The sequence below is a fragment of the Bactrocera dorsalis genome, chromosome 1, assembly GCF_023373825.1.
Source record: "Bactrocera dorsalis isolate Fly_Bdor chromosome 1, ASM2337382v1, whole genome shotgun sequence".
Lineage (NCBI taxonomy): Eukaryota > Metazoa > Arthropoda > Insecta > Diptera > Tephritidae > Bactrocera > Bactrocera dorsalis.
The window spans coordinates 102,969,268-102,986,463 of NC_064303.1; the positions used below are offsets into that span (position 1 = coordinate 102,969,268).

The 17,196-nt window shown below is 34.3% G+C and overlaps 1 protein-coding gene across 15 annotated transcripts in view; it reads right to left on the reverse strand.

Moving 5' to 3' along the window:
• The window catches only part of LOC105231199 (vascular endothelial growth factor receptor 1), a 66,492-nt gene extending 50,638 nt beyond the window's left edge, over window positions 1–15,854 (reverse strand). For 12 of the 15 annotated variants that reach the window (XM_029552373.2, XM_019992083.3, XM_011212358.4 and 9 more), the window contains exon 1: window positions 15,704–15,854. The gene's annotated coding sequence lies outside the window, so the exon portion shown is untranslated. Of the gene's footprint in view, window positions 1–13,686; window positions 13,795–15,703 lie in introns of all 15 variants that reach the window. The other 3 variants (XM_049446436.1, XM_049446435.1, XM_049446437.1) reach the window with 2 other exon arrangements.
• Window positions 15,855–17,196: the final 1,342 nt, after the last annotated feature.

The following is a 17,196-nucleotide window of genomic DNA, read 5'->3' on the forward strand; positions in this document are numbered from 1 at the left end:
TTGTACATAGGCTGCTATATATATTTCTGGACTAGGCAACACTAAGTGTTGCCAGGTGCAATCTGACATTTCCATTGGAAAGTTTGACATTTTTTAGCATAACATCACTCAGAACGTTTGTCATTTAATCGTGAATTGTTTTATACGTATTTAGAGGGAATTAAAAAATTCATCTCGGCCAAAAAATGGAATTAACTCGTGAACATTTTCGTGCGATCATTTTTCACAACTTTCGACGTGGATTATCACGACAAGAGTGCATCGATGAACTAAAATCTTTGTATGGCTATGAAGCACCATCCTATAGCACTGTGAAAAACGTTGTGCCAGAAAACATCGATGCCGTACGTGAACTGATAATGCAAAACCGTCATGTCACATACCTTCAGATAGAGGCATGCCTATGCATTTCTCCCACCAGCATACATTCAATATTGCATGAACACCTGGTAAAAAAGGTTTGTTCTCGTTGGATCTCGCACAATTTGACAATCGCTCAAAAAAAGGCTCGTGTGGATTGGTGTAAAGAAATGCTGAAAAATACGATCGCGGTGCTTCAAAAGACGTTTATAAGATCGTCACAGGTGACGAATCATGGATCTATGCGTATGAGCCCGAAACAAAACAGCAATCGACCGTGTGGGTCTTCCAAGACGAGCCGAAAAAAAAAATCTTTTTTGTTGATAAATATGCCTCTTTTCATTATTAGGCCAGAAATATATATAGCAACCCTCGTATACTTCTATCTCTGAAATAATTCAATGCTGTAGTTAATATAAAAATTGCAAAGGACTGCTCAGTGATAGGAAAAGTAGACCTTGACTTCTGTCGATACTTATTTAGCTATCTTACAATTAGCGCTAAATTATGAAACACAGAAATGAATGCTTTCATGAGCTCGACTAAAAAGCGTTAATCACAATGAAGAAGACTATTTTGACTGTCTATGAATCTACAACCAAATAACCAACTAAGCGCTAAACTTCAGTTTACATAATCTTAAACAGTTGTATTCGAAATACTAAGCTAAATTATCTACCTAGCGCACTTCTAGAAATTTTTTGCAAACATTAAAAACAAAACCTATAAAATGCAAATCTAAAGTCTAGTTCTTGTTGTTTTGTTATCTGCTAAAACTCGTGGTCAAATTAGTGCTTAGAGTAATTGTTGGTTAAGTTATGTCTAAAATCGACTTTCTTTGCATGCAACATTGTGTTGCAAGCATAAATTTGTTAAATATATTCCTCCACACCTAAGCACACAAGATAGTGTGAGCCGTATAAGCTAGTTTCTCAACGCATAAATTCAACGCTGCTTACCTGCCTTACTTGCGGGCAACTAAACACGCCGATAAGTGCTTGCACACGTTTAGCGAAGTATTCTCATGCATCCACTATCTTCCGCCACTATACGATGATGCACGTGCGCATAAACATTAGCTTACATGAGCATTCAAGGAATCGGGTTCTGGTCTTGCTGGCCAGTACACATTTGTGTACTTAAGCAGTTGCCAGACATTGCTTAGAAAGCATGATTTATGCTTTTCCCATCGCTTTCGACCGTAACAAATTTATATACATACATATGGACTCTTTCCGCAAGTTGTTGTGGCTTCTTACCTCTACAGGAAGACTCACGCGCGATTCGAGTGTTAGCGACTATAATTTTTCATGCGTTTTATGGATGCAATAACAAAAAAAGAGTATGCTGAAATATTGCTTAGCACTGCCTTTGGTGTTACGGTCATTCATGTAAAGTGTCCGAATTTGTGCATTTAATGGTAATTATTGTAGAATGCTGTTAAGTGACTTAGTGGCGGCAGTATCACTACAGATGTGCAGTTGGCTGCACTTTGAAATAAGACTAAATATCTTGTTTTTATCAGCATGAAGCAGTCAGTCGAGTATGTCTTTTGGAACCATCTATAAGTAACACAAACACCGTGAGGAATCGATCCAAATTCTTACTCTGAAGCCACAATTAACAAACAAGTCTAAGGTCAAAGTATACTACAAGGACTTTGATAATTAAAAATTAATTTCTCATTAGTAAGTACGAGTATTAAGATCACAAATTCATTCTTAGAGAACTGAGCTCCTTACACATCCATCTATCCAAACTAACTTTGAAAATCAGAACTGTAAAATGTATTGCATACATACATATATTCTGGGGCAGTACTTAAGTGCATGAATTATTGACAGGAAATCGCCAGAATTTAATTTTATTTATATAATGTTTTTCACCATAATAATAGAACATAAAGTGAATATACATATCTACAAAATGACATCTATAAACAAAAACAAAAAACATTTAACTTTGTCACAGGTCAAGGTATTACGCAATTGCGAGTGTTGTGCCCGAACGATGGAACCGAGCTGTTGAAAGGTTAAAGGTCATAAAAAGTGAGCAGCGTAAAAAATCAAAGCAAAGCAAAAAGAGGTAACTTAAGCACGCCTATACACGCACACCTTCCAACAAATATACCTTTAAACATACAAACATATACATATACATATGTATGTATATATATACAGATGGTATGTCTTGACTCCCTCGGAATGGAAAAAATTTAACATTAACATTTGAAACACGCCAACGCATAAAAGAACAAAATTGAAGGAAACAGAGAAAACTCACCGAACGTGTCGGTATTCCGTATAGAATGTGCTCAACGAAAGGAATGGTGGAAAATGTTACGGGTGTAACGTTCTTTGAAAAAATGTTGAAAAAATGTGCTGGCCATAAAATACCGCCGTTTTGTCAGTCGCACATTAGCTTGCATATTTGTAGATCTATATTTGTGTGTGTGCTGCACTTGTAAATGGGCAAAAGTGTTTGGAAACAGAAGCCAATCAGGAAAAAGTATGACTAAGGCAAATGAATTATGAATGAAAATGCAACTGGTGGACACACTTAAGAAAATGGAAGCAAAAAATAATAAAATATGCATACAAAGATAAATTTGAAATGATAGCGGAGGAGCTGAATATGTTTGCTGCTGGTGTTTTATGGCGAAATGCTAATTTCGTTCCCATTGATACCGTGTCAGGTAAATGGGTATTCATACTAATTTATTCAAATGTGGTGAAGACATGCACATACGTTTTCAAACACCGACAAATTTGTGGCTAAGTTATTAATAGCGCTGGGAATTTCGCTTTGTAATAATGGAACAAAGCAAATGTTCTCACATTGGAAGACTAACGGAAAAAATCCTAATATTCATATTATCGACAAAAACTGCTATAGCCCTTAGGTACCGAATATGTGGCCTCCAGTGCCTATAGTTGATTTTTTACCGAAAATATCGATCATGGTGCGAGATATATAATTGAAATATGGGGAAAATACTTTCCTGGTAATAGTATATGGGAAGGTCAAAAATTTGTTCTATCGGGTCAATAGTCCTCTGGGCCCCCATATACTTTATATAAAGATTTTCGAACTTCCGGATGACTTTGTATCGCGTATATTGACCAATATGTGAGTTATCACAATGGAAATTAGAAAGCTTGATTCACAAATAACAGTGCGCCTGAAATTGATAAAATCGGGTGACAACTTAACCTAGCTCCTATTCGGTAAAACTGATAATACAATTTTCCAATATTCGCCGGACTTTACTCCATATGAACGGTGCTGGTATATGATGTACCTTAATGAAACCCAAATATCATTTAATTAATATGTATCATGTTAATAGTATGTGGTTTTGAATTAAATATAATAGATAAAATTGTTTAAGCATGATTTAGTATAATTTACGATTGCAGTACATTCACGATTTCTTCGAACAATGAAATTGAACCCTTTCGCTACATTTTCCAATATTGCCAACACTTGAAGTTATTGTATTTAAGCGGCTGTGATCCTTGCCCTTCTTTCATATCCATTGGTAGTATGCACCGATATCTCAGCAACATCATTGTTCCTCAATAGTCCATGTGAATAACTTTTGAAACGAACGCGAAAATTTTATTGAGTAAAAAATGATACTTTGTAGTTGTATTTGCAGATATCTCCACGTTTGATTATTAGTAAAATCTTAAAACTTTCCGCAAAATTTTTCACACAATATTTTGGGCAAGGTTAGAGTAGCAATCCTGTGAAGTTTCTGTGTGCGAAAAAGGTGCGCAGATCATGTCTGGAAAAGTACATTCGATTGCTAACAAGCCGATAGATATGATTAAAAAATTATTAAAATATATGTATAATAAATTGAAGAAAAGCAATAATCATAAAAACAAAAGCACCTTCTATATTTGAATGAAGAAATTCGAAACTTTGGCAATTGAAAACATACAATACGAGCGAGGGTTCACCCATATTTTATTACGTAAGGAAAAGAAGGAGTATCACATATTAAACACACATACCCGTAATCGAAAAATCTGTATAAACGGTGTGGCACTTTCTACTTTTTTGTAAAATTTCTTATCTCAGCAATCACCCGACCGATACTCTACTAGTGATACCTCTTTATGGAACTTAACCAAAAGGTGTGGGTGGACAGCAATTCGATTTTAAATGGTAAAGTACTCGTAAAGTAGGAAAATGGTAAATCAAAAACAATCAAAAATTATTGAAGGTGTTGTATAACAACTATTCCGAGGATCGACTGTCTGGTGAAAAGTGAACCAAATCCGAAGTTAGACAATTAATTCTGAATTAAAAACACTAATTTCTTTCCCACAAAGTGAAAATATTTTTTTCTGATCACGCTTATAATGCGATGCGATGATTGCGCTTATAAAAGAGCGACTGAAGAGTAACCTTAAGAACTAAAGTACATTTTATATAGAAGTAAAATATACGACCTCAAATACTAACATTGAAAAGTTTTAAGATAAACACTTATAATATGATATAAAAGCAAATCATGACCAGAAGAGTTTTAATGCAGTGCAGCGTCACAGTTGACTCTATTTTTAACCTTATTACTGCACACAACAACATTCCCTGTTGTAGCAAAATGTAGCACTTAAATGTGATCCAAACTGCCGAGCGCATTGAATTACACACTTTATGGCCAACGGCATGACAAATATTGTGTTGTATGTTTATTATTTATAAAATATATTGGATAGTCGAAAAAGTCTTCTAAAGTCTCTCTAACTCGAAGTTTATTGAAGTGTATGCTGGTCATTCGATTTAGGGAAGCTCAACTGTATTTAATACCTAAACATTACTACAAGAGAGTGGTATTGCCAGATATTAATAAATATGCAATGTCAAATATGTACGAGCACGTCATGTGTGTATGTTTGGATAAAAACGAAAAGCTTTGCATGAGTGAAAATTTCTAATCTGGAACTATATATGTATGTATGTAAGTAGGCATATTGTATAAACAAGTGCATATGGCACAAAACAAACATAGGTAAACCAAAACACAGTCAACAAGCTGTCACGTGATTTGTGTGCACACACAAAATATCAGTACTGAAATATCAACAACTTTTAATCAAAGAACAACTCACTTGCTGTCATGGTCAAGTGAACGAAATTGGTCACAAAGTCACCGAAACGCCGAACGACTGTCGTAAAATTGTATTTAAAAACCGAACAACAGGTTGCAGGCGCTAGGAGCAGAAATTAAAATATTTAATAAACATGCATGCAATATCACTATTGTGTGTGTGTACAAGTACAGACCACGTAGTGTTCCAGGCTGGTCCTGAAAACGGGTTGACATCTACTTGTTGCTTTCTTCCATCACTATACCTAATGTATGTATATCATTAGTAACTAAATATATGTAAGTATATGTATTTTAAATAGGAAAATAAAATGCAATAAACGAATAAAACACTACAGGAACTATAAACGGATAATAAAAGTTTATGGCTCTTAACCAGAATTTAAATTGCTATAAAATCAATGTTGTTTGTGTGGATTTTATGATTTTAAGTACACTACGTGGTAACTGAATAAATTTAAATATAGAAACTTTATGTGATTTTATTTAAGGTTCTTGCAGTAATTATCGTATTGGTTCCTTTGTATGAGTTCTTAAAGCTTATGACGCTTTAATGGGAAAAAATAAAATCACAGACTTATTCCTGAATTGGACAAAGGCATATCTCTGCAAAATCAGTAGTAGTAGTATCGGCGAAACTTTAACTAATAGTAGCTAAATACAAGAAAAAAAGAAATTTGTAACTTCATTTGTCAATTGAACCTTTCACAATGGTAAAACTGATCTAAAATATGCAAAACAAAACTCTGAAGATAGTGCTTGTAAAGCTTTAAGGACGTATCTGAATACTCTCTTGTACAAATTCAACTAGATAACTTTATTGTTGCTTTTACATGTAATTTTTTGACAACAAAGTAGAAGCGAGCTGAGAAATGACGAATCGAAGGCAGCTAGTGTTAAACAGACTAACATTGTAAGAAAAATAAAGAAGTCACGAATAGGTGACATCTCTCATTTCATTTCTAACAAAATATAATTTGAACCCCTACCTCTGGTAATTTGACTTTACTTCGTTAGACAACCTTTTGTGCTGACGTACATACATATTGTATGTTACCACAGTCAACAGTTACACTGGATGGACTACAAACTCTGATCTAATGACTAATATAATGATAATCATCAGATAAATGGAAACTCCGGCTTATTGCAACTAAAAGTAGATTCAATAATCCGCCACACTTGTGTAGGTTGGTAACTTCCAACGGTGAGCAGTTAATTAATTTCGACATTACTCAACAAATGCGGTGAAAAAGACAACTTACGCAATGTGGATAGCACCAACATAGCGGTTAGTCATAGGCAAATTGAGTTGCGGTTACAATAATTAATGCACAATAGAGCGAAAGCGTACATACATATGTATGTTTGTATACGCATCTAAGTAATTTGCATATGTAAGTTTCAACACACATATATGTGAATATGCAAAATAACCCCAAAATATATGTGGAATGTGTAAAATAAAGAAGAAGAAGAAGTGTGTAAAACACGGATATTAAATATATAATTGCAGAGCAAATGAGAAAGTAAACGATAAAACTCGAAAAAAACGTAAGGAAGTGCTAAGTTTGGGTATAACCAAAAATTTCATGCTCTTGCAACTTGCTAGGATTAAAGCCGACTTTATTAGTTATGTATCTAGGATGTAGGGCAAGTTTTTGCCCAATTTTAGCCACTTTAGGCACCAAGATGCATTGTTTTGAGTAAAACACTCTCTCTCATTTTCATTGAGATAACTCACATACATATTATCCGATATATGCGGTATAAAGTCACTTGAAAGTTATACAATCTTTATATTAGGTATATGGGAGCTAAGGGCAGTATTGACCCGATTCAGCCCATTTTTAACACACAGACATACTATTATCAGGAAAGGATTCTCTCCAAATTTCACCTATAGGGCTTGTACTTCTGCGCTGATGCAGAGCTGTTATCCCGATTTCCAAGCATTGAAGGCCCTCCAAAAAGGTCTGGTGCCACCGAAACACACCACTTCTTGCTAAAGCAACATCGAATTTCACACAGAACTTAATCACGTATCTCTGCTCTAACGAACGGCATTTTCGGCTTACACCACTCTCAGAAACATGTCGAGCGAAAATGCTTGTTCTGACTCTCCAGGTGCTCAAAGACAACTGAGCAGCCGCCAGTTAGCTAAGAACGCCCTCTACCGAATTCAGTCGGTAGAAAATCAGTCCTTTTACTTTCCGGACAATCCCTGTATATGTATATCTCACACATTTACCGATATTTTCGGTAAAAAGACAAGATAGGTACCGCCATAAAGTGCGTAGCAGTGGTTCGATTACGCCCATTTACGAACTCGTCCTTACTTTTTTGTCAAGGAACACTTGTATAAAGTTTCAAGATATCTACATTTTTACTCAAGTTATTGCTTGCTTGTTTGAATGGACGGACAGACAGACAATCACTCGAATTTCAACTTGTAGCGTCATCTTCATATTTATATATATACGAAACTCCAAATCTATCTCGTTTAGTTTTAATTGATACAAGCAACGTTAGGTGAACAAAACTATTGTAAACTCCTTTGTAGCAACATGTTGCCAGAGTATAATACCTGTAAATGGCAATAAATTTTATATCAAGATACATGTAATTGCCAATGTTGTTGGATTTCCAAAACAACATGTTAATTGATTATGATTACATAAATATATTGCTTGTCATATATGCGAATATATACACTACGTATAGACGTATGTATGTAAGCGCTATAAATTAGCTGATAAAAAACTATTATGCTGGCCATATTTATCAGCTACGAAATCAAGCGGAGCGTAATTTTCAACAAAGTTGCTGGCAAGCACTGATAATTGCTGTTATCTGCAGATAAATTCATCATGGACACTCGTACCTACATACATATATGCATACATAAGTGTTAGTGTAGATATGTAGTACAATGGAGTAAATATTTGGTATTATATCAGACATACATACATACATATGTAGATATGGCATGCATGCACGTCATTTCTATACCAAAATGCAAAAGTTAGATAATAGAAAGCATATGTACGAGTACTTACATACATACAAATATATGTGATATTCATGTGTTTCCAACTGATAATGACTCCTTCAAATGTGTTTGTTTATCGCAAAGTTGTTGTGGTGCAAGGGGTTTGTTTCGACGCGGTAAGGCGCTCCCTAACGCTCTCTCCATCTTAACCTTAGCGATTTGTCTTATCAACTTTTAAATATATATTTGTCAAAAAATAAAAAAGGAAAGAGCTATCTTTAGGCAGTACTCTGATGCGCAACAATTGCCTTGGCCAAATTGTGCTGCCCACACTTTTCAACAAATTTACTGATAACCGAACTGGCATCGGCACCCTAATATTGTCGCTCTATGGGCTCTTGAAAAGTTCGAAGAAGATCCGACGTTTTCGGACCAAATTTTGTTCAGCAATGAGACTTATTTCTGGCTCAATGGGCATATAAACAAGCAAAATTGCCGCCACGAAAGGCAACCTGAACATCACATTAATCAATAGATTTATTGAGAAAACACTTCGGTGAGCAGATAATTTCACGCTTTGGGCCGGTTGTTTGCCCACCAAGATCGTGTGATATCACACCGTTAGACTGTTTCCAGTGGGGATATGTAACGTCTAAAGTGTTTGCGGACAATCCCGCTTTGATTCCGCCCTAAGAATCACGAATGTCGTTCGCTAGTGACCAGTCGAAATGCTCGAACAAGTCATCGGAAACTGGACTCAACGAATGGATCACCTGAGACGTAGCGCTCGGCCAATATTTGAAAGAGATAATCTTCAAAAAATAAATGCCAAATAATGATAAAAATCATTCCTCGATTAATTTGAAGTTACTGTGTTTTTTCTTTAAAAAGTAGAATCACCCTTTATATATTTATTTAATTATTGTAACCTTTTATATAACTAACAACTTAAGTTTTTTTTTTTTATTTTAAAAAACTAAAATAACAACTGTGACGCTATCTATGTCGGAAGACTTTAACCGGCGCTAAGAAAACGAAAAAGAATCCATTTCATATTAGATAAATATACTTTGAATATATTGTATATCACTCAAGTGAAGTAATATATAAATCGTCTTGAGCTGTGTTGGCGCTCGGCCAAACCACATTTTATTCTGTTTTCATATTTGTAGTGTTGTGTTTATTCCATTGCACATATAAATAAGTATACATATGTTTTCGTTTTCACACACTGTTTTTTTTTCTTATAATAATAATTTTTTATTCCATTTGTAGTTGCTGCTACAGCTCTTTGATTACCAAGTAGTGTTATAGTAGTTCTTTTAATAAGTGGCGGTTCATAGCCGACACAATCAATTTCATACAATCAGCAGCAAATCGCGCAATGAGTGTAAACAAGTCCTCCACAAGCGAAATTCATTTGAAGGAATAAAGAAAAATTAATGCTTGTGACTTTTTATCGTTCATTCATTCCGATTTCAATGAATTTTTTTCATCGCCCGCACATAACTAATCGCTTATGTAGCAACATATCAAATATGTTTAAGTTTTTTTCATTTCAGTTTTGATTATTTATCACAATGGAACATGCATTCATAAGGCAATTCTGATTTCAAGTGAAACGTCAGTTTTTCGTATACTTTCCTTACTGATAATAGCGGAATTTTTATCTCATTCCGGTTCAGTGGACGTCGGTGTTTTCGAGCACTTCTGGCGTGTATGAAAAGAAGAATGTCCGTTGGGTTTGAAAATTATTGTGATTGCTCTTGAAAGCATAATACGAGTATATGACTGTGCAGAAATACAAACGTTGAATGCACTCAACAAATATCAGCAACTCGTGATATTTAATAGTCTTTTTTTTGATAGAAAAGCGTTTTACTTAGTACTAAATGACAATTAGTTTGATGTCAGGAATTAGTGGAAAATTAAAAAAAGAATAACGTAAGAAAATATGGCACATAATCGACAATAACACAGCCGCAAATACTTAAGGCTGTGTCTAAATGAGAATGAAAGCAGAAAGTAAGCTTAATATTTAATTGATATGTACATATTTATGTATGAAACCAGTATTAACACCAACACCAATGTCAGACTCGAAATCCAACGCAGAATAACTCTTGCCAACAGGTGCTACTTCGGACTGAGTAGGCAATTGAGAAGTAAAGTCCTCTCTCGACGAACAAAGACCAAACATTATAAGCAACTCATTATTCCCGTCCTGCAGTATGACGCAGAGGCATGGACGATGACAACAACTGATTGGTCGACGTTACGAGTTCGCGAGAGAAATGTTCTGCAGAAGATTTATGGTAATTTACGCATTGGCAACGCCGAATACCGTAATCGGTAAAACGATGAGCTGTAGGAGATATGACTATGATTGACATAGTTAAGCGAATTAAGAGCGGCCACGCTGGCGTTCGAATGGATGAAAACACTTCAGCTCTGAGAGAATTCGACGCAGCACCCGCCGAGCTAAGCAGAGGCTGAGGAAGACCTCCACTTCGTTGAAAAGATCAAAGGAAGGAGAACCTGGCTACCCTTGGAATCTCTAATTAGCGCCAAACAGCGAAAAGGAAGTACGGCTGGCGCGCTGTTGTAAACTCAGCTATAACCCGGTAAGCGGTGTCTACGACAATGAAGAAAAAGACATATTGATCACGTGTTTATGCCCCGAACAGGGTACATTAAGTTTGTCACGAAGTTTATAACACCCAGAAGCAAAAGTCGGAGAATTATATATATGTAAATGATCAGTGTGACGAGCTGAGTCGATATAGTCATGTTCGCCTGCCTGTCTGTATAAATCGGAGATATCGGTCTGAAATTTTGCACAAGTCTTTTTCTTCCCATGAAGCTACTTATTTGTCAGAGCCGGTGAAATCGGACCACCGTAACATATAGCTGCCATACAAACTGATTGATCAAAATCAAATTCTTGTTAGGAATACTTATTTATATGACTTGATATCTTCACGAAATATTGCGTGGATTAATATTTAAGACAATGCTACAATTTTCGAAACAAAGAAAGATAAGAAATTGTTCAAATCAGACCACTATGTCATATAACTGACCGATCAAAATCAAGTCCTCGAAATTTTTTATTTGACAAGATATCTTCACGAAATTTGGCGTGAGTTATTGTCTAAGGCAATGGTACAATCTCCGAATAATTTAATCAGTTCACTATAGCTGTCATACAAACTGATCCGTCTCTATACTATAGACGAGTACAGTGAAATTCCCAATAACCAGACACCCACCATTGTAGGCTATTTGTACGGCTAAGGAAGCTCTCCACATATGGGGAAGTAGCAAAAACGTGCATTTAAAATATATTCCTACAGTCAGAGGTTGCAATTCAGAACTATATTTCCACTGAATAAATATACATATGTGACCCAATTTCAGAAAAATGTGAGTAAATGACAATTAGCCCATTAATTACCGTTGAGCCATCGCAAAGCAGACGGCGCCAGCGCAAGCCAATTTGTTTGCCATGATCTTACTACGTAATGTTTTTAAAAACATATGTCGCAAAACACCAAAAATTAATAAGAATTTACAAAATCCGGAACTATAAATAGTACATAATTTTCGTCGCACATTTTATGAAAGATTCTCTGTTTATCAGAGATTATTTGAACGTAATATTAACAAAATAGTGTCCGTCTCCGGTTATTGGAACTGATTTTGTATGAAAATATACATATATGTATACATATGTATGTTAAGTGCGCAAGTAGCTTCATCTCCAAGTAATGCGAACAATGAAATCTCAACAATTTTGAGCTAAAAATAATTTCAATAAATTGAATAACACAAAGCTATTGACGTTATTTATTAAGCATATATTCGCGATTTTCCGATAATATTTGTGACTTATTAATAAAATATTGAGTACCTGCGCAAATTTCTCTCAAATCATTTCTAAAAGTAGTAAGGTTTTAATGTTTGCAAAAATAGAAAAAAGAAAAGGCAATTAAAAATATTTGCAAAAAACGCTTAAAAGTTATTGCTGTAGGCTTTGAGCGTATATAATATACAGGTACATACATACATATATGCAAATTATACTGAGATATAATTGTACTTCTACTCATTTACATTCATCTGGGTATTTGAGTATGACCGAAGTAGTATGAGCAAAGCAAGTAACAAATGAGATCATATCTGTTTGTTAGCATATTGAAATATGTGTGTGTGTGTGTGTTCTTACATAAGTGCAAAAACAAACAAACACAACAACCATTAAAATAAATGCGAATTTATGTGGATACTTATGCACATCTTTAAATACCGACATATGTATGTATATGTATGCAAATTATTAAGAGTGTGGCAAAATTACATTTGCATTTAGCGAATTGGCCGCCAAAAACAAAAACCGTTCGTTAACTGCAAAGTGCGTCAAGAACGCAAGATTAATTTGGTGCCTAAATGGTACAACATTTTGTTTGCATGATTTGAATTACTAGCAGATGTGCATATGTATATATCTATGTACTATATATAGGATATATGTATGATCCTCAAAATGACTTTACCAAAAAAGTAAATAGCTATTATGTTGAGAGAGATCCATCATATGCGGTGTTTGCATTCATAACAATAGGCCACAGCACTTTAGCACTTAGTAACCAGAGTAATTGCACATATTGAACGTTTTGGGTAGCTGTTTAGGGCTTTGATAACCTCGTGAAGGTGGAGAATATTTTTTTTACTTTGCTGTATGCTAATGTCAGTTTTATATGAAAAATAACTTAACAGAATTTTTTTTTGGAATAGATATGTATATAATTTTACTTTTCTGTTATATTAAAATTACTTTAAATGCAATATGTCGTAGTGTAGATAACTAATAATAAGTATGTACTTGGTTTAAAAATCACAAAAAATATAAATAAGATAGCCCTTTGCATTTAAAAAACTAAAAAGATATAAAAAAATATAAAATATTAAATTATAATAATAGTAAATAATTAATTTAATAATAATATTAAATTTCGATATTTTATATTTAATTATAAAAAAAATTTAATATTTTATAATTTAATATTTTATATATTTTTTGTGATTTTTTTAATATTAATTTTTTTATAATTAAATATAAAATATTAAATATTTTTTTTTTATTATAAAATATCAAAAAAAATATCAAAAATATCATTTTTAATTTCAATTCTTTTTTCGTACTTACCAATGCAAAGCAAACAGTACATAAGCGTCTGTCAATAACCGTGAAAAATCTCAACAATTGGTGACTCGCCAGCGGTCAATAGCACACAAACGCGTATATAAACTCGTTCTATAACACAAAAGAAGCTGTCCGTATGTATTACGTATGTATGTATATGCGGCAGTACATATATAAAATTCAACACATTAGCGTGTTTTTTAACTTTTCGAAAGCAGGTAATAATAATAAAAACACGGTTTTTATTTCACTCGCTGCATTTCACGAAATCGTGCCTTTTTACAGCGCTCTCTTACTCGCACAGCAAACTGATTTGACCAAAATTTAAGCAGTTAACAAGCGTGTGTACGAATGATAAAGCAAAAGAAAGAATGTTTGATGATTAACTTATTCACCGTTTTGTTTTTAATTCCTTCTCTTACGACTTTAAATGTGTTTTTTTCAATTTTAGTTATTTCTTATTAAAAATTGATGCGCATTGTTAACTTGTTTTGCTTTGTTTATTGCAGTTTTGTTATTTGCGCTAACTTGAGGTAAAATGAGACAGTTCACAAAATGAAATGCAATAAAATACAATATACATTGCATATATGTATGTATTATATACTTGTATATGACTTACAAGTACAACGGAAACGGTGAAGCATCTGACTGAAATGACTTTGACTGCTACCACTAAGCTACATATTTACATACACCTATGTGCTATTGGAGTGGATGAATCATGCGCAAATAAAGTTAAGCGAAAAGGTAAGAATTGAGTACGGAACAATGTGTTAAACATACTGAACTAACATTCACATACATAGTATTTATGTATGTTTGATAAATATAAGAGTGTGTGTCACGTAACTTTTCAGACTAAGCGCAATATATACGTATAAGTGTTATAAATAAAAAATAGTAATAATAAAAAAAAAATTATACAGATATTATGAAAATATAAATAAGATTACTTTTTACATTTGCAATAGCCAAAAGTTATAAAAAAAATTATAAAATATTAACATTTGAAATTATTAAATATTCAAAACAACTTAATAACTTCAAAAATTACGCAATTCACGCACAAATATAGTTTGTTTGTTTTTGGTCAACATGCCATAAGTAAATATGTCATTACATACACGTACATATGGACATATGGTATGTGAACATTTGTTATCCTTCCGGTATGATTAGCTTCCGAGTGACACGCCGTCAATCATATCAATCAACAGAATACCGTCATCGGACAGCATATTGCTGACGCATGTACATATGTATACAGATACATATGTATGTACAATGTATGTGAACACAAATCTATACATATACTTGTATATGTATTAGTACTTCCTTATAATTTTTTTATTAATTCTAGCACACCTTCAATGTATATTTATTGAAATGCAATAAGCACCGCACACTAATGCCTATTAGCCAACAAACACAACACTGCTCGTAATTAAAGAAAGCAAAACAGTGAAATAACGAAAAACAATAAAAGTTACGAACACTCGAGAATAAAAGTAATTGATAGTAATCAGCAAAAACCGCTTAAATGAAAAGGCAAATGTCACACATACATGTGTGTGCGTATATGCGTGTGCATGTAGCTCACTTAACAGCGAAACCACCTGTGGATACAATTTATTGTAAGCACATTTTTATTTCCACTTTATATAGCTTGTTGTCTAACAACGCATATGTTCCTTCAAGTACTCAATGACACACACACACAACACAAACTAACACAAGTTCAAGTTTATTATATTTGGTAGAGTGTTACAAAAAATATTGCAGTTTTTAAAAATATCCACAATTCCTAATAAATATGCATAAAACATCTCAGAAAGCAATGCAAACAAATTGCAGCTGTCAAATTTGCGCCAAATTGCTCATCTCACACTATTTTTTATTAGCATTTTGCAAATTTCGCAAGCGCACACAAATTATTTCACACTTTTCACTGCTGCAAGTCTTTATATATAATGTAGTTTTGCTTGAATTTTCACAATAAATCAGCCGAAATCATTACCATTGTGTATTGACAGTTTAATAACCGCGTTAATTTGTATATTTCACTATTCTATGAATTGCACCGTCGTCTTACGCGAGTCCGCTTCCGTAATAAACACTTTGAAATCCGCTGCTCAACTGTTCATCGCTTTAATAACAAACTCTTTCGCAGCTAAAATGCCCCCAAATCGTACACCACTACAAACATGTATATTTTTTTGTTCGTGTATGTAGTTTTTAGTGTATTTTTCATCGCCTCTATTTGCGTTCGTGTCTCGACTGCAAGCAATGTGCGCAAGTAGCGATTTCCGTTGGTTCGTGTAGTTGCTGCAAACGAACTGTGGAACGTATACTATGTTTTTTTTTGCATCCGGTGCAGTTTGAAATAAGTAATATTTACTGAAGGAACAGTAAATGTGTGTGTGCGTTGCACGCGATAATATTTTACAAATCCTTTTCTCCCAAAGAAGCTGCTTATTGGTTGGAACCACCGATATCGGCTAACTATAGCATATATGTAGCTGTCATACAAACTGAACGATGAAATACATGTTCTGGTATGCAAACTGTTTTAGTTTACGAGATATCTTCACAAAATTTAGAACGAATTATTGTCAAAAGCAACGGTATAATATCCTAAGAAATTGTTCAGTTAGGATTAATACATAGGCTGCTATATATGTACATATATCTCTGGCGTAGGCAACACTAAGTGTTGCCAGGTGCAATCTGACATTTCCATTGGAAAGTTTGACATTTTTTAGCATAACATCACTCAGAACGTTTTGTCATTTAATAGTGAATTGTTTTATTTACAGGGAATTAAAAAATTCATCTCGGCAAAAAATGAAATTAACTCGTGAACATTTTCGTGCGATCATTTTTCACAACTTTTGACGTGGATTATCACGACAAGAGTGCATCGATGAACTAAAATCTTTGTATGGCTATGAAGCACCATCCTATAGCACTGTGAAAAACTGTTACAACGAATTCAATCGTGGCCGACGCTCGCTCAAAGACGAATTCCGTGAAGGTCGTCCAAAAACAGCCGTTGTGCCAGAAAACATCGATGCCGTACGTGAACTGATAATGCAAGACCATCATGTAACATACCTTCAGATAGAGGCATGCCTATGCATTTCTCCCACCAGCATACATTCGATATTGCATGAACACCTGGCCGTAAAAAAGGTTTGTTCTCGTTGGATCCCGCACAATTTGACAATCGCTCAAAAAAGGCTCGTGTGGATTGGTGTAAAGAAATGCTGAAAAAATACGATCGCGGTGCTTCAAAAGACGTTTATAAGATCGTCACAGGTGAGGAATCATGGATCTCTGCGTATCAGCCCGAAACAAAACAGCAATCCACCCTGTGGGTCTTCCAAGACGAGCCAAATCAATGGATTATTGCCCCAGGCAACGGCACAATTCCAAGAAATTGTTCAGATACTATAGCATATATGTAGTTGCCATACAAGCTGTGTCGTTTATAATAGCTTCGATGCAGCC